Here is a 13,322-nt window from a genome sequence, read left to right as displayed (position 1 = left end):
AGGTAGAATTTTTGACTATGGTAGGTTGAAAAGCAGAAAGGAGGAAATTATTGGAGAGGTAAAGAAAAAACTTCATATAGGAATGATCTCAAGGGGCACCTGGATGGCTCAGTTGGTTAAGCGGCTGCCTTTGGCTCAGGTCATGATCTCAGGGTTCTGGGGTTGAGCCCCGCGTCAGCCTCCCTGCTCAGTGGGGAGTCTGTTTGTCTCCCTCTCCCTCTGCTCATGCCCTCTTGCTCTCTCTCAAATAAACAAATAAAATCTTTTTTAAAAAGAAAAGAATGATCTGTAAAACAGGTTTTGAACACTGAATTAACCAGGTAACAAAAGAGAGGCTTCTACATAGACATTTATTCATTAGCCATTCATTGAATATTTATTGAGCACCTACCATATGCCTAGATACAGCGTGTGTAAAGGCTAGAGAGAGAAATGGTACTTTAGAGTATGTTATTGCTGAAGCAGAAAATAGAAGAAGTTAAGGGAGCCGTAGGAAATGAAGGTGTGTAATAAGAAAGACAAATCTGAGTTCCAATCTCATATCCACTATACTCACTTAGTATGTAAACTTAAGCAAGTAATATAAGCTCACTAAATATCATTTCTCCCATCCATACAATGCAAAAAAAGACTCACAGATTATTAATAGGTGTGAAACTTCCTGGCATGAATTAATAATAAATTTTAGTCATTGTATCCATCAGCTTCTGCTGCATAATAAACAACCACAAAAAATCTTTGTGGCCTACAACAATTAGCATTTATTTTCATGCTCACTAGTCTGCAGGTCGATGGCAAATTGATGGCAACCTCAATGTAGGTTGGTGGAGGAGCTCAGCTTCAGGTTGTGGGTCCAGCCCGCATACTCATTCTGGGCTCAGGATATAGGGACAGCCACTATCAGGTATGTTCTTTTTTTTTTTTTTTTAAGATTTTACTTATTTATTTGACAGAGAGAGAACGAGAGGGGGAACACAAGCAGGGGGAGTGGGAGAGGGAGAAGCAGGCTTCCTGCTGAGCAGGGAGCCCGATGCGAGGCTCAATCCCAGAACCCTGGGATCATGACCTGAGCTGAAGGCAGATGCTTAACGACTGAGCCACCCGGGTGCCCCGCTATCAGGTATGTTCTTTTTTTTTTTTTAACTTTAAAGAAATTTTTATTACACAAAGGTTGTCACATAATTGGATATTTCTCTACTTTGTACACAATTATTCTTACTCTTCACAGAAAGGCTGCTTAACTTTTCATCTGGTGATGGCAAACACTAAAATCCTGACTTTAACAGAAGAGTAGTAAAAAGGCCTCAGTGATTTAAGTTGAAAGCAGTACATTGGTACATGGCTCTTGCACTCAGTTATCAGGAATGTACAAATGTCTTTTTATTCAAAAATACAAAATAAATTATCTGTAGGCATGGACAATGACAGCAGTAACCCATTATATGTTGTCAACTGAAACCAGTAACTGATGGTTATAGTGATTTTCTTAAACATCAGCCAGCCTTTTCTTCAGTCATTTCCTTCAACTGACTTCTCTGAAGTTATGGTTGGGGAGCACAGCCTTGAGCTTCCTCTCACAGTTCATTAATAATGGTAAAGCACTATTCTAGGAATCAGAACATGCCACCTCCCATGCCACCTCCCATACCACCCATTCCACCCATTGCTGGGTCCTTCTCTTCTTTAGGAATTTCAGTGACTACAACTTCTGCGGTAGTTAACAGAGAGGCCACTCCAGCAGCATCCAATAAAGCAGGTCTTACAACCTTAGTTGGATCAATGATTCCTTTTTCCACCATATTCACAAAATCTCCCAGCATAGCATCATAACCAACTTCTGAGGAACACTACATAATTTTCTCAACTATCAATGATCCTTCAACACCTGCATTCTTAGCAATGGTCATTGCAGGAATTTTGAGTGTTCTCTTAATAATTTCTATACCAATTTTTTGATCTTCGTTAGCTGGAGTTATTGAGTCCAGGGCTGGAATGCAGTGGAGCAGGGCACAGCCCCCCACCCAGAACAATGCCTTCTTCAACAGTGGCACCCGTAGCATTGAGGGCATCTGTAACTCGGTGTTTCTTTTCATTCACTTCAACATCACTTGTCCCACCAACCTTCAACACAGCTACTCCATCTGAGAGTTTTGCCAGACATTCATTCAGCTTTTCCTTTTCGTATTCACTAGTTGTGATATCTAACTGCTCAATGATCTCTTGAATACGGTTTTCAATTTGAGCCTTGTCACCTTTTCCTTTTAAGAGCATGGCATCATCTTTGGTCACAATGATCTCTCCAACTTTTCCTAAATCGTGAGGCTGAACATCTTCAAGATTTAGAGTCAATCCTTCTTCCCCAAACACTGCACCACCAGTAGCAATAGCCATGTCTTTAAGCTGGTTCTTTCTATTGTCACCAAAACCTGGAGCTTTGACTGCCACAACCTGAAGACCAACTTTTAGCCTATTCAAAACAAGTGTACTCAGAGCTTCTCCATCAACATCTTCAGCAATTATGACCAAGGGCTTACGGTGAGCATTGGCAATTTCAAGAGCGGGTACAATGGACTGAACACTAGAAATTTTCTTTTCACTCAATAGAATATAGGCATCTGGAATTCACATTTCTGACCTTTTGATGTATTAATAAAGTATGGAGAAATATAACCTCAATCAAACTTCAAGCCTTCAATAGTTTCTAATTCATCATTTAGTGTTTTTCCATCCTTTACTGTGATGACACCCTTTATTCCAACCTTTTTCATTGCATCAGAAATGATGTTGCCAATTTCTTTGTCTCCATTTGCAGAAATCGTAGCAACCTGAACAATTTCTTCAGGGGTTGTCACGGGTTTAGACTGCTTCTTAAGTTCAGCAATTACAGCATCAACAGCTAACATCACACCTCTTCTGATTTCCACAGGATTAGCACCTTTGCTAATCTTCTCAAAGCCCTCCTTGGCAATAGAGCATGCCAAGACAGTAGCAGTCGTGGTGCCATCCCCAGCCTCTTCATTTGTGTTATTGGCGACATCTTGAACAAGTTTAGCGCCAATCTTTTTATATTTATCTTTTAAGTCAATTGACTTTGCTACAGTCACACCATCTTTTGTTACTTTGGGACTTCCCCAACTCTGTTCAATAATCACTGTTCTTCCCTTTGGCCCCATAGTAACGGCTACAGCATCGGCTAAAAGGTCTACACCTTGAAGCATTAAGGCTCGGGCATCCGCACCAAATTTTACATCTTTGGCATAGGCCTGAGTGAGATGAGGAGCCAGTGCTCTGGACACTGGCCTAATTTGGCGAAGGACTGTGGGTAATCGAAGCATTTCTGCGGGGCAGCGGCAGAGCGTGCAGACGGCGAGGCAGGCCGTCGGAGGCGAGTGAGGTGTATCAGGTATGTTCTTACAGTGATGGCAGAAGTGCAAACCTCTACTCATGTCACATTCCTAACATCCCATTGGCCAAAGCAATCACAATGTCAAATCAAAGGCCAAAGAGTGGGAAAGCACAAAATGCCTCCATGAAGCCATGACATGGGTGTGATCTATAATACTACCAAGGGGAACAAGATTTGGGTGTGATTTATTTTGTTTATTTGTTTGTTTGTTTGCAGAGGCTATGTATATCCTAAGGAACTTGGGCTTCATCCTGCAGGTAATGTGAAACACCTGATCAAGGCTGTGATTTTAGAAAGCTCATTCCCTTGATGCCAGGGAGGATGGAATTGAAGAGGAAGAAGATTAAAAACAAAAATACCAGTTACAGTTAGTTAGTCTAGAGATGGTGGGCCTGGGCTAGAAACATGATTTGGGCTGCATAAAGACAGGAGACTATTGAATGAAGGGAGTAGTATAGTTCATTGAATCCTGAGTCTGAATCCTGAAGAATTTATTAGTTTTATTTTATTTCCTTTGTTTTTAAAAATTACTGAATAACTCTGACCAGAGTTGTTCTTCTTAAGGCCATGGAATTTAGACTTGATTAACTAGAAATAATCTTAAATTGTATAAAATAATGTCTTTGTCAATTGTTGCAGAAAGTAAAGCTCAAACAGAGGTGTGCTAGCCTATACCAGCTTGTGAAAGTCAGTTGTTAAATTTTCAGGAATTTTGTAACCACGTAATTTACACAGCCATCATTAAAGATTAAATTGTGTACACTTATACTGAAATAAATTATATTAAAAATGAAGGTAATCACCTTTGCCTCCAGCCAAGATGAAGTAATAGGAGATGGATTTACATGTCCACCTGAAAAAAAAATTTTAAGACTCCAACAAAATACATGAAACAATTTTCGAGGCACTGGACATCAGGTAAGAAAAGACAGTGATCTCTAAGAGATGAGAAACAGTTGCCCCCAGCTCACCTCCTTGAGAAAGGTTCTAGGCCAGGAGCAAAGGGGGAGAATGTGGGCAGAGGCCAGGACTCCCTAAGTTGAGGAGACAGAGCTGAGAGTCCAGGAAAACCAAGACAGCTGAAGTTCTCAGGACAAAGTACCAGAAAGGAGAGACCTGCAGAGAGAAAGCACCTCAGAGCTCTATAGGGTCCCTCCAGGGTATTCTGCAGAGTACTATCAACACACGCATTAAGGAAATCTCTTGAGGCCTGCCAAATAACTATCTGAAAGAATTAGAGGAAATAGTATTCTGGACTCACACATGATCTGAAATAGTGCCTGTTCCCACCAGCTGGAAAAATTCATAATTTGGGTACAATACTCAGAGGGGTCTTGCCTCAGTAGTGGGGAATAATTAACTCTAGATGAGATGCTGCTCTGGCCCCACCCTAAGAAATCTGAAAATTGAGACCCAAAAGAAACAAACTGTTTTCAAGTAACAACTACTCAGAAATAGCTCAAGAAAATACAAATATAAAAATATGCTGCACTCAGCAAAGTAAAATTTACAGTATCCAATCTAAGATTACCAGGAATGCAGAGAAGCAGGAAAGAAGGAGCCATAAGAAGAGAAATCAATTAAAACCTACTCAGAACAGATACAAAGGTTACAATTAACAGAAGAAACGGTATTTTATTTATTTTGACTGTATTATTTACTTATTTTTAACTATATTATTTATTATTTATTTTAACTATATTCCATGTATTCAACATTTAAGTAGAAACTTGGGAGTTATAAAAGAAGACCCATATAGAATTTCTAGGATGAGAACTACAATGTCTGAGATGAAAACACACTAGATTATATTAACAGCTGATTAGACATGACAGAACATTGGTGAACTTCAATACATAGCAATAGAAATGGTCTACCATGAAACCCAAAGAGTATAAAGAATTTTCTTTCTTTCTTTTTCTTTGCAGTAAAATATTTCTTTTATTAATGTTATAGAAGAAACTAAAATAACCTCTATGATAATTAACCTCAAGTAATCTTTCATTTTGATTTCAGCATTTCTTGTTTTGGTTTCTGAGCATCTTAGGAGAGCATAATGGCCTCACATATTAAAGCCTAATTATATTGGACTGTTTTGACCTGGTTTAACTGTTTTTTTCCCCAAGTTTTTATTTAAATTTCAGTTAGATTACATACAGTGTAAACTTATTTATTTATTTATTTACTTATTTATTTAAGATTTTATTTATTTATTTGACAGAGAGTGGGAGAGTGGCAGACAGAGGGAGAGGGAGAAGCAGACTCCCCACTAAACAAGGAGCCCAATGCCGGACTCGATCCCAGGACCCTAGGATCATGACCTGGGCTGAAGTCAGACGCTTAACTGATTGAGCCACCCAGGCCCCAACATACAGTGTAAATTTAGTTTCAGGTGTACAATATAGTGATTCAACACTTCCACACATTACCCGCTGCTCATCACAAGTGCCCTCCTTAATCCCCATCACCTATCTAACCATTCCCCACACCCACCTCCCCTCTGATAACCATCAGTTTGTTCTCTATAGTTAAGAATTTGTTTCTTGGTTTGCCTCTTTTTTTATCCTCTTATGTTCATCTGTTTCATTTCTTAAATTCCACATAGGAGTGAAATCATATGGTATTTTCTTTGACTTATTTCACTTAGTGTAATACTCTCTAGCTCCACCCACTTTGTTGCAAATGGCAAGATTTCATTCATTTTTATGGCTGAGTAATATTCCATTGTCTGTATATACCACATCTTTTTGATCTAGTCATCAGTCGATGAACATTTGGGCTCTTTCCATAATTTGGCTATTGTTGATAATGCTACTATAAACATCGGGGTGCATGTATCCCTTTGAATTAGTATTTTTGTATCCTTTGGGTAAATACCTTGTAGGGCAATTGCTGGATCATAGGGTAGTTCTATTTTTAACTTTTTTTTAAAAGATTTATTTATTTATCTGAGAGAGAGAGAGTGTGTGTGCATGCTCCCTCTGCATGCTGGCAGAGGGAGAAGGAGAGAGAGGTAAAGAAGCAGACTCCCCACTGAGCATGGAGCCAACATGGGGCCAGATCCCAGGATCCCAAGATCATGACCTGAGCTGAAACCAAGAGTTGGAGGCTCAACTCACTGAGCCACCCAGGTGCCCCTATTTTTAACGTTTTGAAGAAATTCCATACCGTTTTCCAGAGTGGTTACATTGGTTTGCATTCTCATCAACAGTTTAAGAGGGTTCCCCTTCATCCTCACCAACACCTGTTGTTTCCTGTGTTGTTAATTTTAGCCATTCTGATTGGTGTGAGGTGATATCTCATTGTAGTTTTGATTTGTATTTCCCTGATGATGAGTGATGTTGAGCATCTTTTCATGTGTCTATTGGACATCTGTATGTCTTCTTTGGAAAAATGTCTATTCATGTCTCCTGCCCATTTTTTAAGTAGATTATTTGTTTTGGGGGGGTTGAGTTTTATAAGTTCTTTATATATTTTATAAGTTCTTTATATATTTTGGACATTAACCCTTTATCAGATATGTCATTTGCAAGTATCTTCTCCCATTCCAAAGGTTGCCTTTTAGTTTTGTTGATTATTTCCTTCACTGCAGATTTTTTTAATTTAATTTATTCATTTATTTTTATTTTTAAAAGATTTTATTTATATATTTGAGAGAGAGGTAATAAGAGAGAGAGAGAGCATGAGAGGGAGGAGGGTCAGAGGGAGAAGCAGACTCCCCGCTGAGCAGGGAGCCCGATGCGGGACTCGATCCCGGGACTCCAGGATCATGACCTGAGCCAAAGGCAGTCGCTCAAACAACTGAGCCACCCAGGCGCCCGAGAAGTTTTTTTTTTTTTTAAATGAAAAGAGCATCACTGAACTTCGGGATAGAAACAACCCAAACATCCATCAATAGGTGGGTGGATACACACAATGTGGTATATTCATACAATGGAATACTGCTCTGCAATAAAAAGGAATAAACTATTGACATACAGAAAATGGATGTATTCCAAATAATTAGGCTGTGAAAGAAGCAAGATAACAAATGATGCATACTTATCATTCTACTTATATAAAGTTCTATAAAATTCAAATTAATCTATAGTGACAGAAGGCAGATAGTGGTTGCCTGAGGAATAGAGGACAGGAGGAACAGGAAAGGGATGATTACAAAAGGGCACAAAGAAACTTGGAGATGATGCCTATATTCTCCATCTTGATTGTGTTGATGGTTTCATCAATACATCTGTTAAAAATTATCACAGTGTATACTTTATTTTTTTAAAGAATTTTATTTTTTAAGTAATCTCTACACTTAACATGGGGCTTGAACTTACAACCCCAGGATCAAGAGTCACATGCTACACCAAATGAGCCAGCCAGCTCCCCCCCCACAGGGTACACTTTAAATAGGTACTGTTTATTTTTTTTTAAAAGATTTTATTTAAATAATTTGAGAGAGAGCACGAGCAGAGGGAGAGGCAGAGGGATAAGCGGACCCTGAGCTGTGTGTGGAGGCTGATGTGGAGCTCAATACAGGGCTCAATCCCAGGACCCTGAGATCATGACCTGAGCCAAAGTCAGACACTTAACTGATTGAGCCACGCAGGTGCCCCTAAGTATGTACTGTTTATTCTAGGTCAGTTATACCTCAATGGAAAAAACAAACTGACCCAGAGTGGTAATTCAATAAAATTTAGCTAATATGAACACACACACACACACACACAAATGCAAACACCATAGGTAAGAAATACTGGGAGCTCGTCATTTTCTAATTATTTTACTACATTTTATTATCAGGATTCTTGGAGTTATTTCCATCTACTGCATCTGTATGGTGGCAATATTATATAATGATGTGCCACTAAGCATCTCTTCACGACTCTATGTTCACTGGCATCATGCTAGTACCCTGAAATTGGTTATGTTGGAAATATTCGTGGGAGTTAACAAATAGTACAAATCATGGCCACTCCCCTCCCCACCTCCCACCCACTTCCCAAGAGCCTGTTAGCTGGTTAGAGAGACAGGTCTAAAACCCGGTGTCCTATTCCCACATCCAGTGGTCGTGTCACCAAACCACATGCCCCCCATCTCACCAGCATAACTAGACTGCTGAGAGACACACTGGGACGGGGGGTCTAAAGCAGAGACTGAAAGGGTCCTTTCCTCCTGCCCTTCAACCAGAGGAACAGTACTAATTAAGACTGTGAAGGAAGTAAAACTAGAAATAATATAAACTCTCCAGGTTTGTACTTTCCAAAAAAAAAAAAAAAAAAAGGCTGTGAAGCACAGGACGTGTTCCTCGTTTCTTTTCATGTTCACTTCTTCACTAGCCCCTCAACTCCCTTTCCATCACCTTTGCACCTGATAAAGAAATGGATCTGCTCTTGGCAGTGCTAAACAGAAGGACTACATTATCTATGCTGGGACTTCAGCAGTCAATGAAAATGTTTGTTCTCTGATGGTAATATATGAATGTGGTAACTGTATGTCTGCCCCCTAGCAGGTATACAGCTTAAAGATGACATTTGTGTATTTCCATGGCTTTTGGATAACACGGGAAGAATATTTGAAATCTGGATTTTACCAGAAAATCCACATAAACTAATTCCTCAGCCTTCAACAGCCTGTGGGTACAAATGGGCTTAAATAAGCAATCAATCCAATTTCACATTCCTGCCACACACACACACACACACACACACACACACACACACACACCCGCCATCACAGGGCTTCCAGCCTCCCTCAAACTTCTCAGGCCATGCCTCGCACCAGCTTGGGAAGCCCTCTTATATGCTCTGGAACTCTGGTCCCCTGGTTAACATGCTGTCTGAGAAAGGAAGCCCCTGGAAGTGGTGCCTTCCTTTGTTGCCCATATCCAATGTGATGTTGAATCTGTTGAAAGTGCCATGTTTCACTGCTTTCAGAGCTGCCAAATATGATGTCGGGTCATGTTGGACTGTGAGAAAATGTGGAGAAGGCCCCATCTTGCTTATACCGAGCTGTGTTCCCTTGGCTCCTAGAGTGCCATATTAAGTACTCCTTGGAAGTCTTTTTGTAGCTCCTCTTTCTAGCAGATTCCACTAGGAATTAATGGAGCTGAGCTAGAGGACAAGTATCCAAGACATGACATACTATTTTCTCCATCTTTGGCCTCTTTGGTGTGACTTGGGTGGCTAGGGGTGGGGTGGTGTGGTGCAGGGTGGGTTGTGCAGGTGTAGGAAATAACAAGGGAGGAAAGAAAAAAAGCGAGTTAAAAATCAGGTCCAGGGACGCCTGGGCAGTTCAGTTGGTTAAGCATCTGCCTTCGGCTCAGGTCATGATCCCGGGGTCCTGGGATCGAGTCCTGTATCGGGCTCCTTGCTCAGCAGGGAGCCCGCTTCTCCCTCTGCCTGCCACTCCCCCTGCTTGTGCTCTCCTTCTCTCTCTCTCTCTCTCTGACAAATAAATAAAATCTTTTTTTTTTAAAGATTTTATTTATTTGACACAGAGAGACACAGTGAGAGAGGGAACACAAGCTTGGAGAGTGAGAGAGGGAGAAGCAGGCTTCCTGCTGAGCAGGGAGCCCGATATGGGGCTCGAACCCAGGATCCTGGGATCATGACCTGAGCCGAAGGCAGATGCTTAACGACTGAGCCACCCAGGCTCCCCACAAATAAATAAAATCTTAAAAAAAAAATCAGGTCCAGACATGTCTAAATGCTGGGTTGTTTTTTTTTTTTTCCTAAGGGGTTAAAGTTTTTCATTTAAATAATTTCTACACCCAATGTGGGGTTTGAACTCACGACCCCAAGATCAAGAGCTGCATGCTTTTCTCCTGAGCCAACCAGGTGTCCCTAAATGCTGGTTTTGATTCACTAAGGGCCTACTACATCCAGTCATGTGAATAACCTTTAGTTATTCCTACAGTCGTAAAAACCGGTCTTATTTAAACTCTCTGACCTAATTCTCATTACAGAGATGAGATATCAGGGCAGCACATACAGAGATAGTCTTTGGTTGCCTAAGGAAATTAAAACAAGTATTGAGTCATATTGCCCAATAGCTTAACTTTTTTATTTGGCCAATAATCTTTCTCATTTTATTACTGAATCTGATATTTTTATTTTTGTGAAGATTGAGAAGGGTGCATTTGAAAGGCAGGGAGAAGTGCAAAATAAAGAACTCTGTCTTTTTCCTTCTTTAAGATAACCCTCTGTGTTGGCTGCTTATCACCTTATATTAGCTACTCAAATCATAAAGTCCTACCTGCTGATAAATGTTATGGAGGACCATCCTCATGTTACATTTTTTTTAATTTTTAATTTTTAAAGATTTGATTTATTTGACACAGAGAGAGACAGGGAGAGAGGGAACACAAGCAGGGGGGAGTGGAAGAGGGAGGAGCAGGTTTCCCGTGGAGCAGGGAGCCCAACGTGGGGCTCGATCCTAGGACCCTGGGGTCATGACCTGAGCCGAAGGCGGACGCCCAACAACTGAGCCACCCAGGTGCCCCCCATGTTACATTTTGATATTTGTTCATGACCGCACCCCGTGTAGTTGTTGAGGGTTTTCATGTTCAGAGCCTTTCTAAGATGGGTGTTAGGGAAATCTTGAAAGCCTTACAGAATGGGAGGATCTTTTGTCAAATCATATACCTCTAGGAATGCAGTTTTGTTAGTGTGCTTCTATATCTCTTATAATTCTTCAGAATGTAATTACATTTACATCTCTTATAATTCTTGAAGAAGACTAGCAAATATATGAAAAGGTTTAAAGCTATCCTTTAAGTTCCAAAACTGCAGAAGCAATTGTATGGTTTAGTTCAGGCAGGGGGTTTGTAGGGCTTGGTTCTAATATTAGACAAATCAGTTCACTCATCTCTAGTTGACCTATTTGTTCATCCATCCAAGTCATTACCCTAATCTCTCTATAGCTTCTGTGTTCTGTAAGGTAATTAGCACATATGAGAATCATTTGTAGAAGGCAATGTCACCTCCTTGACAATTTTTTTATTTTACTTTTTTTTTCACATGGGCTTGAACTCACAACCGTGAGCTGAGATCAAGAGTCGGATACTTGGGGCGCCTGGGTGGCTCAGTCGTTAAGCGTCTGCCTTCGGCTCAGGTCATGATCCCAGAGTCCTGGGATCGAGCCCCGCATCGGGCTCCCTGTTCCACAGGCAAGCCTGCTTCTCCCTCTCCCACTCCCTCTGCTTGTGTTCCCTCTCTCGCTGTGTCTCTCTCTGTCAAATAAATAAATAAAATCTTTAAAAAAAAAAAGAAAAAGAGTCGGATACTTAATTGACTGAGCCACCCAGGTGCCCCTCCTTGACAGTAAATTTAATCTAAATACATACATTTATGAAAAACTTTCTCTTATAAGAGGAGCAGCTGACTGATTAATGGAAATGTGTGTGATGTACCTTGGCAATGGTTGTCGAGCAAGTATAGAATCCTCATCGCTCTAGATATGAGTACTGCTCTATAAAATGACCCTGGAGGGGCACCTGGGTGGCTCAGTTGGTTAAGCATCTGCCTTCAGCTCTGGTCATGATCTCAGGGTCCTGGGATGGAGTCCTGCGTGGGGCTCCCTGCTCAATGGGGAGCCTGTTTCTCCATCTCCCTCTGCCCCCCACCCCCACACCCTCACTCCTGCTCATACTTGCTCGCTCACTTTCTTTCTCGGGCACTCTCTCTCTCTCTCTCAAATAAATAAAATCTTTAAAAAAATAAAATGACACTGGAGACCTTGCTACATGAGTGTGTATGTCCTGTATCTTATGGGCATGGGAGGCAATAATTGACAAAACTAGTTAATTTGATGGCTGAGCAGTAACCATTCCTACTCATTCAATTATACTCTATTAGTTCCCTTATATATCTTTTGAAATTATATATGAAAGCTGTGTTCTGCAAAAATAGGATCTGTGAACTAGATAAAATATATAAATGTGTTTATATATTTTATTATATATACACATTTTAGAAATCCGTTATTACATATGTAAACACGCACATACATTTTATCTATTTCTTAAATATATACACAAACACATCACATACAGATATTTTCTACATATTATGGAAGGAAAGTTTTCTTTCAAATTGTTGCTTAGGGGCACCTGGGTGGCTCAGTCACCCAGGTTAAGTGTCTGCCTTCGGGTCAGGTCATGATCTCAGGGTCCTGGGATCAAGTCCTGCATCAGGCTCCCTGCTCAGTGGGAAGTCTGCTTCTCCCTCTCCCGCTGTCCCTCACCCCCGTTCTCTCTCTCTCTCTCAAATAAATAAATAAAATCTATAAAAACAAAACAAAAACAAGTTGTTGCCTAAATAGCTGATCTGAGGAAGAAAATAGCTGATATGAGGTAATGAGTATTTCACTTGAGTTTGTCAGAAGTGTTCCTTACTAGTTTACTCCAATGAACATCATTGCTTGTGTGGAATTGACAAACCATATCCTTTCCATGGGGCAAATTAGTTTTAGTTGTCAAAACCAAAACACAGATGGCATTCCTTTGGGAAAAAAAAAAGGAGTATCACTTTTTTTTTTTTTTTGGAAGTTCCTTATGTTTCTCTGGTTCCATTAATGTGCCCTCATCCTACTTCTTCTTGAAGTGAGGTAACTCTAATCTTCTGACCTTTTTCCTTGCAGAAGTTGGTAAAATATATCCCATGGGTCAAATTTAGTTTGTAGTCTGTTTAAACTAAGAATGTTTATATATATATTTTTTTATTTTATTTATTTATTTGACACAGAGAGAGAGAGAGCAAGAGCACAAGTGGGGGAGCGTCAGGCAGAGGGAGAGAGAGAAGCAGGCCCCCTGCTGAGCAAGGAGCCCGATGCAGGACTTGATCCCAGGACCTTGGGATTATGACCCAAGCCGAAGGCAGACACTTAACCAATTGAGCCATCCAGGTGCCCTGTTTTTTATAATTTTTAA

The 13,322-nt window shown here is 40.5% G+C and overlaps 1 pseudogene; it reads right to left on the bottom strand.

Moving 5' to 3' along the window:
• Positions 1–1,125: 1,125 nt before the first annotated feature.
• Positions 1,126–3,389, bottom strand: LOC112816594 (60 kDa heat shock protein, mitochondrial pseudogene; annotated as a pseudogene).
• Between the last annotated feature and the right edge of the window lie 9,933 nt (positions 3,390–13,322).

This window comes from Callorhinus ursinus, unplaced genomic scaffold (assembly GCF_003265705.2).
Source record: "Callorhinus ursinus isolate GAN/ISIS: 27379988/994484 unplaced genomic scaffold, GSC_fseal_2.0 scaffold6, whole genome shotgun sequence".
In the NCBI taxonomy this organism is placed as follows: domain Eukaryota; kingdom Metazoa; phylum Chordata; class Mammalia; order Carnivora; family Otariidae; genus Callorhinus; species Callorhinus ursinus.
The sequence above is the reverse complement of the archived record's forward strand: the minus strand, read 5'-3'. Positions and strand labels throughout refer to the sequence as shown.